Source organism: Perca flavescens, chromosome 17 (assembly GCF_004354835.1).
Source record: "Perca flavescens isolate YP-PL-M2 chromosome 17, PFLA_1.0, whole genome shotgun sequence".
Taxonomy (NCBI): domain Eukaryota; kingdom Metazoa; phylum Chordata; class Actinopteri; order Perciformes; family Percidae; genus Perca; species Perca flavescens.
In genome coordinates, this window is record NC_041347.1 from 11803348 (window position 1) to 11822859 (window position 19512).

General features: G+C 41.4%; 1 long non-coding RNA gene across 2 annotated transcripts; it reads right to left on the minus strand.

Moving 5' to 3' along the window:
• Nucleotides 1-13910: 13910 nt before the first annotated feature.
• Nucleotides 13911-17229, minus strand: LOC114572225 (uncharacterized). 2 transcript variants are annotated; one of them, XR_003694743.1, is made up of 4 exons: nt 17009-17229; nt 16360-16539; nt 15519-15572; nt 13911-15095 (listed from the first exon to the last, which is right to left on the minus strand). It is a non-coding gene; the product is annotated as an uncharacterized LOC114572225 (long non-coding RNA). The 2 variants fall into 2 exon arrangements; XR_003694742.1 differs by lacking the exon at nt 15519-15572 and having other exon boundaries at nt 17009-17217.
• Between the last annotated feature and the right edge of the window lie 2283 nt (nt 17230-19512).

Here is a 19512-nt window from a genome sequence, read left to right on the forward strand (position 1 = left end):
ATGCTTACACTCCTCTCACCGCCTGATTTATGAAGCTGTGCGTACCTTTGAAATCCAAGTGTACGCAATACCTGCCCTTGATAAATGCCACGGCTGAAAACGATTGTCATTAGAATAACACGCCACAATATATTCTGGGTTTTGAGGCCTCGGTCAACAGTGTTGCTGTGGTAAATCGGACTCCAGCTGAAGTTTAGCCTATTTAATTTATACGACACATTTTTCTATAGTCCTAATAGTAATATACAGGCTTCTATTGCAATCTCTTAGGCCTACATATGTAGGTGTACTTATATTTAAATAACGGAGTGTCAATTTGCACCCCCAGTACAAATAGCCTCGGCCACACAGCTGAGCTATTTACACCCTGTGACGTAACAACAAAAAAACGTTGCTCGCGTGCAACGAAATCATGGCGGACGTTCATCTTCCATGACCGCAGAAACTGGCATATGTAGAGAAATAACATGTTTCAGAATCTCTGAAGAAGGAGAGGCTGGGGTCCAAATGAAAGGTTAACACAAAGATTTATTAATACAAATTATAAGTCAAAATACAGAGAATTACGCTGCAGCGGGCCTTGGAAATAGTTGCTTAACCTTTAAGTTTCCACATCTATTTCGCCCCGAATCACGGTTGCCCCCCTGCTTTATTCCTCCAATCCCAGGGGCGGTTACTTTTCTCCTTCGTGAGTAAGAGCCTTCCTCATAGGCTCTTTGTTGGCATGGTTGGACGCGTCTTGTTGGTTTTCTTCGCTGTCCAATTAGGAAGAACATGCTCTAAATTCTGCCCCCTAGGGGTCATTTGTACCCACAGATCAATAGGATCTATCATGCAGATGTCGAGTCCTTACAAGTTTACAGGAATTAACATTCTATTGTCCTAACCCAGACTAAAGTACCAGGGGGTTGGAGACTGAGAGTTTATTTCCTGCTGTGTGGCAGAAGGTTTCTCTTTATATGATAATAGTTGGTTTTAACCTAATCAATTTAACCAAAGAGAGGGGGAAAGAAAGGGTCTGTCTTTACCTATTGTTTACAGAGACAAAAGGTGGTGATTGTGATTACCAGATCAGTCTGGACCTATTCTTTACAGTCAAATAGTTTCATTCCTATTTTCATTACCTGGTTACAGCATACAATTTATTACTTAAAACATAAAACATACATATTAAAATCAGCATTGTTACAACTTTATTTTACTCAACACATATTAGGGAAGTTTTGTCTCTAAAGTTTATAACAATTGAATTTCTAGCGGAAAATGGATACTACAGTTGCGCTTTCTGTCTTCAGTGAAAGCATACAACCATTAGTTTGTTATGGCGCTTTTCCATCACATGGTACCTACTTGCCTCGCCTCGACTCTACTCGCCTTTTTTGGTTTTCCATTACGAAAAAAAGTACCTGGTACCTGCAGCGAGTAGCAACTCTAGAGTCATACAGTATATATGTGAGAGAAACAAAGCGAGTAGCGACTCTAGAGTCATATATATGTGAGAGAAACAAAGCGAGTAGCGACTCTAGAGTCATATATATGTGATCACGGTGGGAAATCTGGAGCAGTAAACGTTAACTATCTCTTTGATATCATGTTGTTTACGGAGACGGAAAACCAGGAAATGCGTCGGGGATATGCCAATGGGAAAGCAAGCTACTAAACCACGCCCACGGCAGTCGCTATGACGACCAGCCACTCTGAGGTGATACTAAAATCTGCAATGAAAGACGGACGCACAGCGAGTCGAGGCGAGTAGAGTCGAGTAGAGTCGAGGCGAGTCGAGTAGGTACCATGTAATGGAAAAACGCCTCTACTCGCCTTTTTTGGTTTTCCATCACGAAAAAAAGTACCTGGTACCTGCTAACAGGTACTTTTTTTAGTACCTGCTCAGTTAAGGTGACGTGAAACCCTGCAGGCTGCTGATTGGTCGGAAAGAAGCGTCACTGATCACTGCATTGCTAGCGAGAGACGGCATTTTTAAATAGTTTAGCCAGCTGTGTTTTTTTGCTGCCGGAGGCTCCACGCAGAGCTTTCTCCGTAGCATACAAGTGGCCTGATGGTTATACTGGTGCGCTGGTGTGTGCATGTGTGATGTGTGTGTGTGTGTGTGTGTGTGTGTGTGTGTGTGTGTGTGTGTGTGTGTGTGTGTGTGTGTGTGTCGAGTCGCCGTATGTGTGTGTGTGGGGAGCTAGTGAGCGAGGGAGAAGTGAGAGAGTGACGGCAATTATCTGCGCAGCGAGTAGCGACTCTAGAGTCATATATATGTGAGAGAAACAAAGCGAGTGGCGACTCTAGAGTCATATATATGTGAGAGAAACAAAGCGAGTGGCGACTCTAGAGTCATATATATGTGAGAGAAACAAAGCGAGTGGCGACTCTAGAGTCATATATATGTGAGAGAAACAAAGCGAGTGGCGACTCTAGAGTCATATATATGTGACCACGGTGGGAAATCTGGAGCAGTAAACGTTAACTATCTCTTTGATATCATGTTGTTTACTGAGATGGAGAACCAGGAAATGCGTCGGGAATATGTCAATGGGAAAGCAAGCTACTAAGCTACGCCCACGGCAGTCGCTATGACGACCAGCCACCCTGAGGCGATACTAAAATCTGCAATGAAAAACGGACGCACAGCGAGTCAAGGCAAGTAGAGTCGAGTAGAGTCGAGGCGAGTCGAGCAGGTACCATGTAATGGAAAAACGCCATAAGTTAGTACCTATTTTTTTGTATACAGTATGGTCACCTAGCAACCGAGGCTTGAAGAAACCAATTGGTAAACAGTTGTTCAACTTCCTGAAAGAACTGCTAGGTGAGTGGTTAGTATGCTTACCTTTGGTATGGGAGTTAGGAGTTTGACTTCCCTATAAATAAGATCACCATGATCTTATTTTTTTAAATTTGGATTGGATAATTTGCATGCAATTGCGCAAGTCAGGACCCGCGAACGCGAATTTTTCTTTTGCAGGGTGGTAGGGGAAGACTCATGAATATGCCTGCTCTGGTTGGGTTGGTTAGGTTTAGGCAAGAGGAGTGGGATTGGTTATGGTTAGGGTAAGAATGTCAGGGCGATAATATTCCACAAAGGTGTAATACATGAGTAGTATGGATAACTGTGTGTAAATATATGCCAGGTACTGTAAATGCACAGGGGTGCAAATAGCATACATTGATATTTGTACCAGACGGGGTATTAATAGAACACATTGCTGTGTGCACTGGCAGGGTACGAATAGCATTCATTTCTAATTGCACCAGGGTACGAATAGCATATACTGCTAATTGTACCAGGGGTGCAAATAGCATACACTTCTAATTGTACCAGGGGTGCAAATAGCATACTGCTAATTGTACCAGGGGTGCAAATAGCATACACTGCTAATTGTACAAGGGGTGCAAATAGCCTCACCCTTTAAATAAACACACGGTAGCGGAGTTTATGCAGGGTCTTTTATTTTACTCGTTTTTTTTTCATGAGTCGGAACGAGGCAACAGCTGAGGGAGAGCACATTTACAAACATGAGGCGGGAAGAATATTAGAAGCACATTTCAATATAATTCAGTCCAGAATAACGCCACCACTAACTACAATTTCGTGAAGATTAAGAGACGATTGTCACCATTTGCATGGGAGTGTGGATGCTGAGTAGGTGGTACATATTATGTAAATAAATGACCGGTGGTGAGACTAAGTCAAGTCTGCGACCACAGACATGTAAATCAGACCGAGCCCATAGTGGAGGAGTACATCATCAGCTATCACTACCACTGTATCCTGCAGCCGACTCGGGGTACAGGAGGTCGATTCACACATGGGAAATCTAGTGTGAATCTTAAATAGTTATTGACAGCCCTCCAGTTGGTTAACCTCTCTCGGAGCTCAGAATTGATTGTAGGTCTTGTGCTGATACAAATAGCCTCGCAAAGCTATGAATGTTTGATAAATGTTGGAACCGAGCTGAATGCAGGGTGAAGAGTTCAGAGGTTTAATTTGCAGCGATCTTTGGGGATCTTGTTGATACGGCAGCCGTGGCAAAAAGGGTTCGTCTGTCAGCGCTCATCGATTGGCAACAACATACTAATGTGTTTATTGATGTTCCAAAGTAGGTATGAAGATTAGACACAACCAGATGATAAAATAGCTGTCAATGATGAATTCTCATTTCCTTTTAATTGCAATGAAGGGGCCACTTTTTCTGCTGCTTTTACAATCCTGAAAATGTAAAAAAAATTTGCAGCAACCATATTGGAAGCTTAACCATATCTTTTATTTTTGTAATATGTCCATCTACTTCTTTCAACCATGGTGATGTAGACTTTATCACAATATCCATTCTGCGTGCTTCTATATTGGCAAGGCTTCATAGCCAGTGCTATTTGATCAAGGAGATAGCCTTTTTAATATTCAAGAAGAGATTTTGGCACTATGACGGATTGAGAGTAGCCCTCCTAAATCCTTTGCAGTTGGGTTCACTACATGAAGATAAATGCTGTGTGCATGACACTGTTGAGAGGTAAAGCGGAAAAGACAACTCAGATCCACCCAGGAGTTTGGTTTTTAGTCCCCTGGCTGAAGTAAAGAGTTGGGTGGTTAAGAGGCCTGTCAAATAAGGCTACAGGTAGCATCTTTCATTTATTATTACCCTTTTTTTTAAAATATGTCCTTAAACAAACTTGCCTATAAATCCAGTTATGACTTACTTGATGTCATCTGTTATTGGTGAAGATGATAGCGGGATGATTCAGCCGCTGAGTGCAATCAGTCAGCCTCGACGCATTTTAAAACCTAAAGACATGTAAATTACAAGGCTACATTCTTTCTCATTATTCATTTCAGCATCCATCAAAGCACAATTTTCACTCTTGTACAAAAGTGTATATGAGGACACTTTATAAATGCTAAAAATAATCAACATTTTCACTGGCTTCGTTGGTATGATTAATTAGATGTGAAGGAGAATAGAGGTCAACTTACTTAGTACAGTCCCTGATCACTGTAACCTTTATTAGTGGGAACCTGCAACACACAGCGTACTATTTTTGATCTTCTCTTGCTGCTCATCTGAGGGTGCCATGGAAATCAATTAGGGACACATCAGTGCCGTCTGAGCCACTGGAGGAAGCCAGCTAAAGCAATTCAGAATAGTGTCCCTTCGGTTTCACACGTTTTTCTCGTGCTAAGAGGGGAAATTACAAGCCAATCTACAAATTGATCAATGGGTGAAATGTGCTTTTAACACCAGGACAGACCGTCATTAACGCTTTATCTACTTTTGGCAAATTCAGAGCGCCACATTAAAGATGGAGCTACACAGTTGTCTTTGACATAAGTTACTTGTGCAGCTACTCAAGTAAAAGAAATTCTGGCCGTCTAGAGGTGCTAAATAGGGAATCATGTTTGCTGTGGGATGAAACCACTGAAGAGATTGGTGCTAAATGAAAAACTGTGGAGTAAGATAATTGATATGGACACACAAATTTAGTGTCCCTGTGCCTACAGAACGCTGGTTCTCATTCTTCACGTTTTAAATGAACACAAGGTGGGATTTAGCCTTGTGAGACCGTCCTGATCTCGCGAGCTACAGTTTTCCACTCGCAGATCAGTCTGGCATCTTGAGATAGAGAAAATTTGCAGCCGTTAGCCAAACGACCGGGCCAATCAGCGTTGGTTTTGAGGTGGGTTAGGTGGTGATAAACCGATGGTTTATCCAATCAGCTAAGCAGTATTATCAGCCAGCGGTAGCCCTAATTCTGTTAGCCGCTCGCTAATGCTTTTTTTCTCTTGGATCCTTCTTTTGGAATATGGTCCGGGAATATGAAATGGTGTCTTTTATTCCTAAATTCTCGTTACACAAATGGCAAATATCCTTTACCGACATGTTGCTTGCATGCTGAGCTTACGAGCTATGCTTTGCCTGCAGCAGCAGGGGCGGGCTTGTGGTTGTATTTTCATACGCTTCGTGGATCTGATTGGTTGTTTTGCCCGTCTATCACCAACATAGGTGATAGACAGATGGTTCATCCAATCAAATAACCAGTATTCCGCCCCTTCCCAAAAGTTCTCCAACGGAAAGTTCCCAGATGGATATGCCGAGCAAATGCGAAGCAATCCATCTGGCGGAGTCAGGTTAGGTGGGATTACCTTGAAGATTACAAAGATGATAAAAATAAGTTAATGTGCTCTTTTGATTCCAAGGCTTGAAGTCGACCATAACCAGCTAACAGTATCATTGGCATCTAACATCTTCATCTTAAAGTTACTATATGTAACTTTTAAATGTTTCTGAAAGTGTGTAATTTTTCATCTGATGATCATAAATACCTGTACCAGCAAATGAGACTAAGGGCCCTATTTTAACGATCTGAAACGCAAGTATCAAACATGAAACGCAAGTAGCTTTGTGGGCGGATCTCGGGCGCTGTTGCTATTATACCGGCGGGATAAATGACTCTTGCGCCCGACGCAAATCTAAAATGGGTTGGTCTGAAGTAGCTAGGTGTGGTTTGGGCGTAATGTGAAAATAACCAATCAGAGCGTCATCTCACATTCCCTTTAAGACTTTTTGAGGACTGTACTGTAAAGTGCCTCCTGACCTATCCAAACACCTAAAGCGCATTTTCAGTAATATTTTTCATGCTACATTATGGCCAAGCATGCGCCCATAAAATAGAATCTGAATAACACGCTACTGACTTTAGACTAGCGCCACTGACTTTAAACCAGGTATTTCCTGGTCAGTGGGGGAATTGTTTTCTGAAACTGCAAAATAGCACCAGGGAACTTTTGCGCCGGAACGCGCCTCCTCTTTTTGCTGAACCGTCCCCCGGGAGCGCAAATACATAACCTAATTTACCGAGGTGCGTCTGTGGAGGGAAAAGTCTGGTGGGTCGGGTGTAAAATAGGAATGATACATGCGTCGGTGTACAAAGGCAATTACGCTGAGTGCAAGATAGGGCCCTAACAGTGTAAAGAACGCACAAAACAATTTGAGGCAGGTAGACATTCTGAAGGGTCACAGATTACGGTGTAACACCGGAAAAGCCTATGTTAGCGTATCCAGCCAGGTAAAAGGTGGCTTCTTTATTTGGTTTCTTTATATAGGCCTAATTGTATTTCAACTTTAATTTAAATTTTAGAAGTTATCTGCTGTAGTTATGGCTGATACTGGGGCAGGGCCATCACAGAAAAAAGGGAAATTAAACAAAGAACAACTAGAAGCTAAAAGGTAAAAGTGAAAGACCAAGTGTTAAAACCAGAGTCACAGCTCGGTCGGGCTTTCAACAGATGGAGACAATTACGGGATTGTATATGATTCAAAACCCACCCCGAATTGGCCTTCAGGCGTTGGATATGCGGTAGCATGTTAGATGTATTTCCACTCACATACCCAACAACTGCTGAACAACACCGACACAAAGTCCTCGTGTTATCCACCACTCTCTCGCCTGTAGCCTAGTACTGGAACTGACCCGAAGACCAAAGTTTTCGAGGCGGGGACGGCATTAGACAAGAGGACATGACACAGGAGGCTCCAGGCTGCAGCCATACAGTCTCCAAGTGTTGCCGAACTTGCGATCTTAATCAGACTGGCGGGGAACTCTTGTGGGTCGCCACCACTCGCCATACTCGTCCTTTCGTGCTGCTATCTCTGACTCACTCACTGGACCGTCGACCTGACAAAAAACTGCATGTAGGCGGAGGAGCTCGGCTAGCTTCAGAGCTAAGGCGGAGCTACAGATAAGGTGCCCCTAGAATCCACGTATCTAACAGTAGTTCCGCATTACAGTAGTTCCGCTTTACATTAATTAATTTGCACGCCAGTTTTATTTATTTATTTTATTTAGTGATGCGTCGACTCAAATTATTTGTGTTGACACATTTACGTTCTCGATGACGTCGATGAAGTCAATGACGTCGACTATGTTGACGAATCGTCCCAGCCCTAGCGTGCCTCTGTGCCATAGTAGACAGTATAAAGATGGCTTGAGAGCTCCCCAAAAGTGAAGCCAAAACATCATGATGGCTGACCCTTGTGGCTGGCTATAGGTAATAAACCCCGCCCCTCCATGTTAGCAAATTGGACATAGACCAAAATAAATAAATATTCCAAAAGCTGTTTTTGTCATTTTAGGTCATTCTGATCACGCCGATGTATGTTTAAGTGTTTTTAAACAGAGTGAATCAATCCAATTTTATTTGTCACATGAAATCGTACGAGATTCAATTCTAGTGAAATGTTATCCCATTAGTTCGTTCAAGTGTCCTTCAAATCTCGGCAAAAGTACAAAACAAACGCCTTGATTTACAGCTGTGATTGACTCGCAATTGGTCGAGAGGGTTTATTTACTTCGATTCCACAGCTCCACCATCCAATCTCTACTGCACAGACTCTGACACCAGAAATTATGATTATGATATTTTTGCTTTATTTAATACAGTGTATGCTCCGCATGCCTACATTGACAACAATGGATTTGAGGGTGCAAAGTACATATACTTGAGAGTATACTGCCATGTTAGCAGCTCTGTGAAGCTGTATTAAAGGCACAACAGAGCTAAAGCTGATGTCAGCATACTAACAAGCTGATGTTTACCAGGTATAATGTTCACCATCTTTGTTCAGCGTGTGGGCATGCTAATACTTGCTAATTAGCACTAACGCAAAATACAGCTTGACTGATAAGAATGATGAGTAACGACATTTTGTAGGTATTAATAATTTCCTCCCATTTTTTTGGCCACCTGTTATCACGTAAGGTCCTGTTCTTAGGTCACATGAAGTCCGTGGGAAGTCCTTGCATTTTGAATATTTACCACAAATCTGTGTCCCCAAGGTCGAGGATGAATCTCCATTCTTTAACCATGTTATTTTTGAAATATTATTGCAGTCCTAACATTTTCAAACATTTCAAATTTTCAAACTTTGAAGATGGGGAAATTCCATGTCATTATGAAGTCTCAAGAGGTCTGCCACTCTGCACACTTTGTCCCAGCATGCCTCTGAAGTAGTGGCTTGATTACTTACCAATCATTATTCTTCACCAATTTGAATGGGTACCATTACTGCTCATATATTGTGAGAAAGTCCCAGCGGCAGTGAGGAGAGACAGTGAACAGACGTTGATGTCATGCAAGTTGAGGGTTCAGCTGAGGGTGAGGACACAGAGATCCTTAACTGACCCGGGGGGGGGATTATGGCTGAAAATGTGCTGCGGGCTCTTGACATTAGAATCTGAAAAGATTAGTCTGTTCTGTGTCTTCGCTTTTCTTTTTTTAAGCCTTGATTGTCACAGCAAACACCTAGTTTCCAACTAAAGCAGGAACAAAAGGTGAAGAACATACAATATAGCTAATGTATTGTGTTGGAGCATGCTGGTTATTGTTTGAAAGGTCAGTGATTCTAATGACATTTCTGAGAGGTGTGGTAATGGGGCAACCGAAGCATGGCGAGCACTCTGCCACACGCTACAAAAAAACATGGCGACACGCAGAATGGAACATGTCTGCTAATTGATGCCACCCCCCTTTCCATCTTTATTGTGTGTCTGCGTATGTGTGTTTGTGTGTGTGTGTATGTGTTTGTTCTGTACCTCACTCACTTTGTTCTTGTCACACACCTCATTTCACAAACATTTGACACAGAATGTAAAAATGAAAATTGACATGTACGCCATCAGGTCTGAAAAATGTGTTACTCCAGTTAATTACTGTCTCTGCTATGCAGACAAATTTGGTAAGATTGCAGTCACAGCTTTAATTGTCTAATTGATTTGGCTTAGTGTCATGGAACTTCTGATTGTTTTCAATATAACAAGGTCGTAGTTTTTGGATAGTGTACTGTAATCCAGTGCTTCCACGTTTGTAATCAGCTGTTACATGGCTGTATTTGCACATATGCTGTTAATATAATCACATCTGTTTTCTGTCAGACTTGCCAGACATGGAGTGGATAGCAAGCCTGACTAAATACACCAGTGGTGGAAGAGGTACTCATTTACTTAAGTAATAGCAAAACCAGTGTAGAAATACTGTGTAACCAGTAAAAGTCATGGATTCAAAACAGAACACATAATTGCCAACAAGTCCTCTAACCCATACGACCACATAGGTTGTATGTTTCTACCCTCAAATCCACGTACGATCCACAGAAGCGTTTCCTAAATTAGGTACCCTACCGGTGGCAGCAGATCAAAATGGACTCATACCTAAACCTAACAGTTTTAAACCAAACACGTGGTTAAAGTTGTTGAAACAGTCGCAGTTTGATGAGGTTAAGAAAAAGATTATTAAACTGTCGTAGCTAATAATGACATCGAACTAGGGCTGTGCAATTAATCGAAATTACAGCTCCTAATGATCACAAAAAAAGATTATTTTGCACATTACATTTTGCAAGTAGAATGCTTATTGTCTTGTGTTCTGAATGGGAAGAATATTTTTTTTTTTGCCCTTTTTTTTCTTTTAGTAGAACAGCTGAAGACCTGAAAGGGGTGATAGAGGGGAAATGACATGCAGCAAAGGGTTGCTGCGTCGAGGATCAAAACTTTACACATGGGCGCGCGCTCCACCAGATGAGCTAACCAGGCGCCCATGGGAAAAGTGACGGAAAACGATTTTCTTTGGAGAGTTTATCGACAGTTTTGACAACTGACCATTTTTTTTGTAAGAGGTGATGTCAAGAAAGTAATCCAGTGACAAAAGCAAAAAGAGCACTCCCTGGCAGTGTGAGGTGGGCCAGGTGGGCCTGTGTTTGCAGCTGGAGAGAAACGGCTTCAGGGAATACCAGAAGGGCCAAAAAATGCCATGACAATGTTACACAAATTGGGCAAGAAAATAATTGATTCATTTTCTATAGGATTACACAAATGCCATCATCAAAAATGCTTGTGTTTGAAGTGCACACTTCATATAAGGTAGGGTTCAATAAAGTATTGTCTGTGGTAGCTAAAGTTTTTCATGAAAATTGGTGAACTAGGAGTAGGCGATTTCTCTTGGATCTCTCTTAGCGCATTAGCTAACGTCGTTAACTAGTTGTATGGCCAGAGACAAAACAGTGTTCACTCCTTTTCTACAAAGTTAATGTTAACATTTTAAAATTAACATTTGTGGCCCCAGAGAGTAAGTTACTTTTCTTCAGCCAAAAAAAAAAAAGCCAACAAATACTTGGGTCAGAGTTTCCACTCTACAGCCATTCTAGTGGCTCTGTAAATGTTTAAACCATCTATTTATTGAAATGTTTGTATATTTTACAGACAAAAACAGTACAAGGCACATAACATAAAACAGAAAAAAGACCAAGGATCAAATGTAGTAGCTGTAGTATCCACAGTCATAAGTCCATACATCCATAGGTGTATGCTTACATGAAAAACATACCGCCATTGTTTATCTCAACACCGTACAGTACAGATGGCACACTACAGGCATTAAGAGAATGTTATATTATTCATAAAAGATAAATACAAAATAAAAAAAAATAAAAAACGCTTGATCCAGCTAGTTATCACTCCAACCATTCACATCCATACTGTTATTCTCAAGAAAATTGAAGAAAACGCTCCAGATTTTCCAAAACTTGTCGAGCTTATGTTTTGTTGTGTAACTTCTTTTCTAGAGCCAAGTAAAAAGTAATTCCCTTCAACCATTGTGATGTGCCACAAGGTGTGTCTGATTTCCAAGAGCAAGCAATGAATCATTTGGCTTCTAAAAAAACAAATATTCAGTAGAGACTTAACTTTGTTAGAGGTTATAAAGCTGTCTGGGTAGAGATTTAGTAAGCATAATTTAGGGCTAAGGGGCACCTCCTCGCCAGTGATCTGGCTTGCCAGGTGGCTCTGTAAATGTTAACTTTAGCATTTAGCACAATGACAATGCTGATGTTGCGCTGGTAGAATGTTTACTATATTCACCATCTTAGCGTGTATCATTAGTTTTAAAGTTAATATGGGTCATTAATTAAATAAAAATTTTGACCTGATGATGGTGCGAGATGTTAAGCTGTGCGCATGGCTAAAAAGCATACATTTCCAATAACAATGACATGAAGTACCACAAAAAAGGAGATTTAAAAGCAATGTAAGACCTAGCTCTGCAGTGTAGCATGTAGAGAAATAAACCTCATGGTAGGATTTTATTTTGTATAAAATATTGTAAGAACAGTGAAGACAACAGGGTTTCTCCAAATATCCAACAAAGCCATAAGGGTTAGATTGCCATCTTTTGTGTCGATGAAAGTGATTTATGCACCCGACGCTGCATGTTTTACAATAACAAAATCATCCCTATTAAATCAATAAAGACATGAATAAAGATGACCCAACCCTGATGAGCCAGCAATGATCATTAAATGGCCATCCTCATCAAGAGAACCTCACATTACCGTCACAAACTGGAATCCCTTGGTGGTTTCTCCGATAAATAAGATTTTATGACCCGTGGCATTTAATTTCATGACTAGACACTTAAAGAAAACTCTGGATGGACTTTTGACATGTACGTTTTAGACCGGCGCTTAAGGACGCAGAGGCGTCCATGTGCATGAATGAACACATCGTTATTATCCCATGAGCGCCTGAGCGACGTTTTCACTGTCCCCTAACTGCTCTCTCACCTCGTTTGCATTCCAAGAGCAGGATTTTCCTATTAGGGGAAGTTAATAACTTGCTAATACTCCGAAATTTCAACCTCAGCAAAAGGCCGCTCAGCACTTTAAACGCACCAACATGCCTTATAATGAAGCCAGCGAGCAGTTGGTGTGCACTCGTCCAATGTTTGACCCTTTCCACATTCCTCTATAATCTGCAAAGTTTGATTAATTGTAATTAATACTTGATTCGTGCTGCCAAGTGAAGGGGACAGTAATTTCATCAACTTTAGTACAAGGTAGGGATAAAATGAACTCTGTATTTCTTTCCTCAATGGAGCCATTTGCTTTTTTATAAGTCAGAGGTGAGGTGATTCAAAGTCCATCTGCTCAGTCCCTAAGGTGCCCTATATAGTGTTGTAGTTGAACACCCAGAGCATTACACACCAATGTTATGTATGTAAGCCGCTACTAGTATCCACATTGTCACCGGAGACAAAGAGCCTGTGACCTTTCATATGGACAGACATGGTCTAACTGCTGATCGATAGGAGAGGAAAAGCCAGAGCTGTGAAGAGGTTTTGCTCTGGGACACACACGTCAGTCAAAGCCTGCTCTCCTCCAGTAATGGCATTGTGACTGAAAGGCCACTCGCTGCAGGAGAGCAGAGCCCAGTTTAGAAACACTATGTAATGTCTGAATTAGGACCACACAGCCCAGCTAAAATTGCATGTAGAGTACAAAGAACTGCATTCACAAAATGCTGGGATGATTTTGCCAAAAATACTAATAAGGTATTTTATATTGGAGTTGTGGGTTTGCATTAGCATGCATTTTTTGTTAAACTTAATTACTTCTAAACAATGATTTAGTGCTCCATTACTTGATACATACGCAATTGGTCAATACTTTTCTTCCGCAGATACGTTTAATATTTTGCCTTTTCATTCAAAGAGAAACCCACAGAACAATTATTTCCCCTCTGAAGAATGACCTGAGGATCACAACTAAAGAGGATATGAGGAGGAAATTATTCAAATGACGCCGTGCATTGTTATTAGACTCATAAATTTCATTTTACACACTTATGACTTTTCAAAAGGGAGCTGGTTTATTATTCGGACAGGCTATAGGAAGAAAGAACAAAGCCTCAAGCTGCTTCTCTGTCCCACAGCCATGGAGGGAGAGTAGGCTATTCCTGGTCAGAGTGGTCCTGAGATCTTTTACTTCAGTTTCTCTTTTCCTCTGTTCTCCCGTCACCTGCTTCCTCCTGTCAGGTTCAGCAGGGAATGGTGGACCCAAAGGCAGAGAGCAGGCAGGCAGGAATAAGTAGGTGACGAGGTTTTATTCGACCAGTAAAACAAAGTACAAAACAACAAAGGAAGTCCAGAACGCAGCAGGCAAAAAGGCAAATCCAAAAAGAAGTCCAAGACACAAATGGGAACACCGGAACACTAAGGCAAACACACAGGAACATAAACTGGCGACAAGACTCAAACAATCCAAACCGAAACAGTGCAATGATCTGACACAGAACAGGGGGAAGACAAAGACTAAATACACAGGGTAACGAGGAAACAAGAGGTGACGAGGCTGGGAAACAGGTGAAACACATTAGGGCAATCACAAAGGAGGGAAAACCAAAGACAGGAAGTAAACAAGACAGAAAACCAGACCGTCAAAATAAAACAGGAAACCGAACATACAGACACACGGGAAAACAAGACCGGAACTACAGCTAGACAAGACAAGGGAGGAAACACGGGCTACAACAGAAAACAGAACAAATACACAACAAAAACAGGAAACAAGAACAGAACCTCAAAACCAACAGAACTCAAACCCAAAACCATGACACCTCCAGCTTGTCCATCGCTCCTCTTTTGGACCCATCTTCTCTCCCAGCATCTCCAACGCCAGTTGGACGAGGAGGGTTGACGAGTAGCGACGTTGCGGACACTAGGCCGACGGACGCTCAACATCGGTCCATAAAAAGCCAGTTAGCTTAACAGCTTGAACCAACATACAACCGATATACTGTTAGTTGTGTAGAATGTGCTATTTTGCAAATCTATTTTTAGGAAAAATATTTTCACGCTTCCACCCAATAGTCCAGCCATTTGCGCTGTGTCGTTCATTTCAGTAACTGAAAACTTTAGGTTATTTAGAGCCTTCGGCACTTTTTCCAGTTTAATAAGTTAAGTTTAATACTCCTCTTTGCTGGGGAGTTGCCATCTGAGGTCATGGATGGATCAGCTTCCATCTTCTTTTGTGCAGAGGTGACTTTTGCAGGCTCATTTGCACACCCGTCTTCCCTGCATCCAGCTATTCATTCCTCAGTTTCTTAGCCGGGGTGGTGTCTGGGCTTCCACGTCAATCAGAAAATAGTTTGAATCGTCAGGGCATTAGGGCGGGCTGGCAGCGATGTTGAAGATTTCCATAGCCACATCCTAGCCACCATGAGAGCTCAGCCGCTGACAGATACTCATCAGCTCCACGCACATTTTCACACTGGAAGAGAACCAAATCACTGAGTCAAACTTATGGTGCGTTCTTTTTGTCTTGTAATCGCGAGTAGTAGCTTGAGTGTGACGTTACATCCATGTCAAAAAATGAATAACCGCGGGTTGTTGCGTTCTTTTTGTCACACAATACTACGAGTCTGAAAAAAAAGATGGATTTTTGTAACATTTAGGATTCTATTCACCCAGTTGACATATTACACAAATATATTTCACAGTTTGATACATGAAAATTACGTTTTGATTAACGTTAGGCTACTGCTCTGCTTTCTGCTCAAGACTCGTCTTAAAGCCATTGTTGTCATATAGCAACCGAGTGTCTCTAGCCAATTTCAGCTGAAGTTACAAAATAACTAATTAGGCGGTATTTAACTCATAAGACTGAAAATACATAATTAGAAAGACTACACACTTGAGTGATGAGTGTTAGGGTTAGGTGCCTTGAAGTCAGCGGTCACAGCGTTGCCTGGAAGGAGACGTTAGGGGCTTTAAACACCATTGAGCAAGAGCTTGGCTCAGACAAGTTTAACATCGTCAGTTGGAACGACTCCTTTACCTATGATAGACGTTATTATTGTGCGTTTGAGAAGCTGGACATAAGTCTGTATGACTTTCTGCAGAAGAGTCATTTTAAGTCTTGAGTTGATGTCTCGCATGAGTGACGTCTCCCTGAAGCTACAATGCTTCTGTGTTTCGTACCAGGATGTAACATTACTCACACGAGCAGAGGGCCTTGCTTGTTCTTTCGCTTGTCGGCTGATAAAAAACTTTGCTGGATAAAAACCTAAACACACACACCCAACCAACCTGCCTTTACCGATGTATTGACAAAAAAAGAAATAGACTTGAAGCGTAAATAAATGCTTCAGGTTGCGTTTACGCCCATGGGACGGGCTGAGACTTCTCCACGGAGCCAGTGCAGACAGCTGCATAGATACAAAAATGAGAGTGGATCTGTTGGGTGAGACATGCAAATTAAAAAAAATAAAACCTGTCTTCAACGCTTTTTAAAAAAGCATTTCAACAGCAATGCAGCCCTGTTGAACTGAGTTCCCAGCAGGACCTCTGGAATCTTAGACAAGCAACATAAACACATTACTGGGGTTATAAAGACTTGCTTATTAAGTAAACACCTGCTTACTTCCAGTTTCTTAAATATACAGTTTAAAAACTTAAGATGCAAGACTGCCGGGTTCTATTTGTTTGATAGCCTTAATGACACAGCTGTCCCATACAGGCTGTAAGTTACTTACCTGTACCATCGGGTCTGAAGAGTGGCACCCGTCCATAGCTCAGAATTGTTGCACGCTAAGCCGAAGTCGATGACTCACTCTCAATGGCTGCCGTTAATGGTCCACCATCATGAGGTTATCAGGCTTAAGAGCTGCATTAAGGAATCATATGCTCTTCAGAAACTCCAGAGCAGTTGCTAACTGAAATCATGAACAGTAAAAACCAACTGTAATTTAGGAACAATATAACTAACTTACTTCAAATGTCTATTCTGTTATTTTAGGGTTTTACAACTAGTATTTAAAAATCCTGAGCCAAGCTCTTGCTCTATGGTGTTTAAAGCCCCCAACATCTCCTTCCAGGCAGCGCTGTGACCACAGACTTCAAGGCACCTAACCCTAACCCTAACCCTAACCCTGCCTAATCCTAGTGCCTTCCAGGTAGCGCTGCCTGGAAGGAGATGTTGGGGGCTTAAAACACAGATAAACCAAGCTCTTTCACAATTTGAAGAACTGCGCCTGGGCAATTTACGAGATATTAGAGAGAATGTTGTTAATGCAATTTGTTTTTGAATTATTACTCTGCCTTTGCCTCTGTTACAATTCAGAGACAAAGGACCATAGAGCGCAACTCACATGGCAAAGGTCAAAGCAAAGAGTCTTTACTTACTAAGGATGTAAAACTCCAGGCAGGCAACAGTCCAAAGGGGGTCAGGCTGAGGCAAAATACACAAACTGGGTCAAAACTAGGTAGGTGTAGAACAACAAACTAAATTCTAGCAGCTAAGGTATAAAGTACAAAGACAATCTGTCAAAAGGCTAGTGGAAGTGACCAGGGAGCTAATGAGGGAATGGAAAACAGGTGAGTGGGGAGGATGAGCAGGTGAAGTGAATCTACTGATGAGAGGGCAGGCAGATGGGGTGGCAGGGTCTGGAATGACAGCAGAGTTAAACACAAAGCATACATTAGCAAAAACTAAAACAGTATTTAAAAAAAATACAATTAAAAAACAATATGATAATGTAAACTACATCAGTTGTGAACCAAGTGGAATCACACAGAGTTAACAATTGGCTTTTTTGGGAAATTTGAATGAACTAACGAGACACCTAAAGATCACTTGATGTCAGTGAAGTTTTAAATTGAATTACTGTTACTAGCTGAAAAATGTTCAAGCTTTTCAAATCAAAAAACAAAGTTGAAATTTCTGAAATGGTGAAGTTAAGTCTGACTATTATATATATTTAATGCATTACACCATTACAGCACAGATAAGGGCTAGCGAACCAGCTTGCTAACGTTAGCTAGCCCTGTTCTGTAAATTAAGTGTCAAATAATAAAATGTGGCAAACTAGATAGGGTAAATAAAAAGTAATAATCAAAGCTACAAACTGCGATAAATGGGCCCTCGTACTCTGCGCACGTCGGTCTGTAAATTAAGTGCCAAATAATAAAAAGTGTCAAACTAGATAGAGTAAAAAAAAATAATAATAATAGTTTCATAAGGAAATTACATTGGGGGTGTCATATAAGTACTTGACTTGTCATACATTTTCACATGGAAAGTTACTGTGCCTTTGATGAAAACAAAAAGGTGTGATGGATGTAGTGACATGTAGTGTACATGTGGTGAAATGGGACATCAAAATATGACATATGGAGGCATTCAGGGTAACTATGATTTCATGTAAAAGTAATTTCACAGGAATACCTCACACAATCTGAGTCAAAACTACTGTGGGGCATTGTACTGAACCGTTTTGACATGTATGTGCAGACAGGGCTTGTGTTTGCAGTGAAGGATAAAACACTGTGAGCTGAACACTTTCCTGTCCTAAGGGTGCCTCATTAGCGGTGTGAGTCATCGTCGGCACAGAAATCGAATGTGAATGCAAATGAGATGTGATGGAAGGCATCTCCCTCAGTGGCACAGCCTGAGCACACCCCCAGTGACTACTGTACTATAAATCATCCTTGTGTCAATGCCTCAGCATTCATCATTAGAACTCCCACTAGACACCGGAACCTGTGCAGCCAGAGTCATAAACCTAGGATTATAAAAAAAGAACACAGGGTGGCGTCATGTGGCAACGGTGCACACCGTGGCTCACAGAGAAGTCAAGAAACAAGAGCAATAGAAAGAAAACAGGCGCTGTTGTTCTGGTTCTATGAGTATTTTAAGGTGCTCATGAGGAGCTGAGATCTATTCAATAACACTAGCTGAGAGGGCAAAGTGACTGCTTAAACGCTGAATAGGGTTTATTCAATTCAAATCAACTGCCTTCCTGTCCAAAATCCAAAGAGATTGTGTTTGATTAGCTGTGTGAAATCATTATTGATTTCTGTTTGTTGGAGCACAAAGCCATTTGTCTGTGTGTGTGTGTGTGTGTGTGTGTGTGTGTGTGTGTGTGTGTGTGTGTGTGTGTGTGTGTGTGTGTGTGTGTGTGCGTGCGTGCTCTTGGAATGCACAACAACGATAAAATATCTGTACAGTAGCAAATCCATGTTCATTTGACTTTCTAATTAGATCTTTATTTTCCATTTGGCAGTCAGCCCAAGCTACATTATCAGTCATTCTATTTTATTCCCACATAGCCTAGATTCTTGTGCAGTTGCTCCAGCTGTACGGTCTGTAGGAGGAGGTGTGCATGACCATGAGCCCATAAGGTCCCTGCAGACCAGAGGTGACCAGGATCACAGTCAGCACATTAATCTGTAGTGTAAAACGGATTAGATTAATGAGCGCGTAATGCCAAATTGTCACCCGAGCAGCGCTGTCTTCAATTATCATTATTAGCAAGGGATGGAATGACCTAAATAGTGATCAGCAAAATGGATAGGTCTTGTCTCCTCTTGTCTTTTAAAATGGCTTCCGCATGTAACATGATTGAGTTGCATTATAAGACAGAAGATGGATGAAAAGGTGCCAATAAACGGAAAGCAAGACAGGGTTCACTAATCAGAGGACAAATCCCATCCTCAAGGATATTGAACTGTGACAGAAACCTCTTTGCTTTTTATTAAGATTGTTCCTTATAATCCATCCCAATTCCATGCTAATGAAAAGTCAAGAGATGACCTTGATTGTGCACGAGCAAGAACAATCATGGAATTTGTTTCTCCCTTTCTTTTATTCTTGGCAAGGTAGTCTGCCAGTTTCTACATTGTATTAT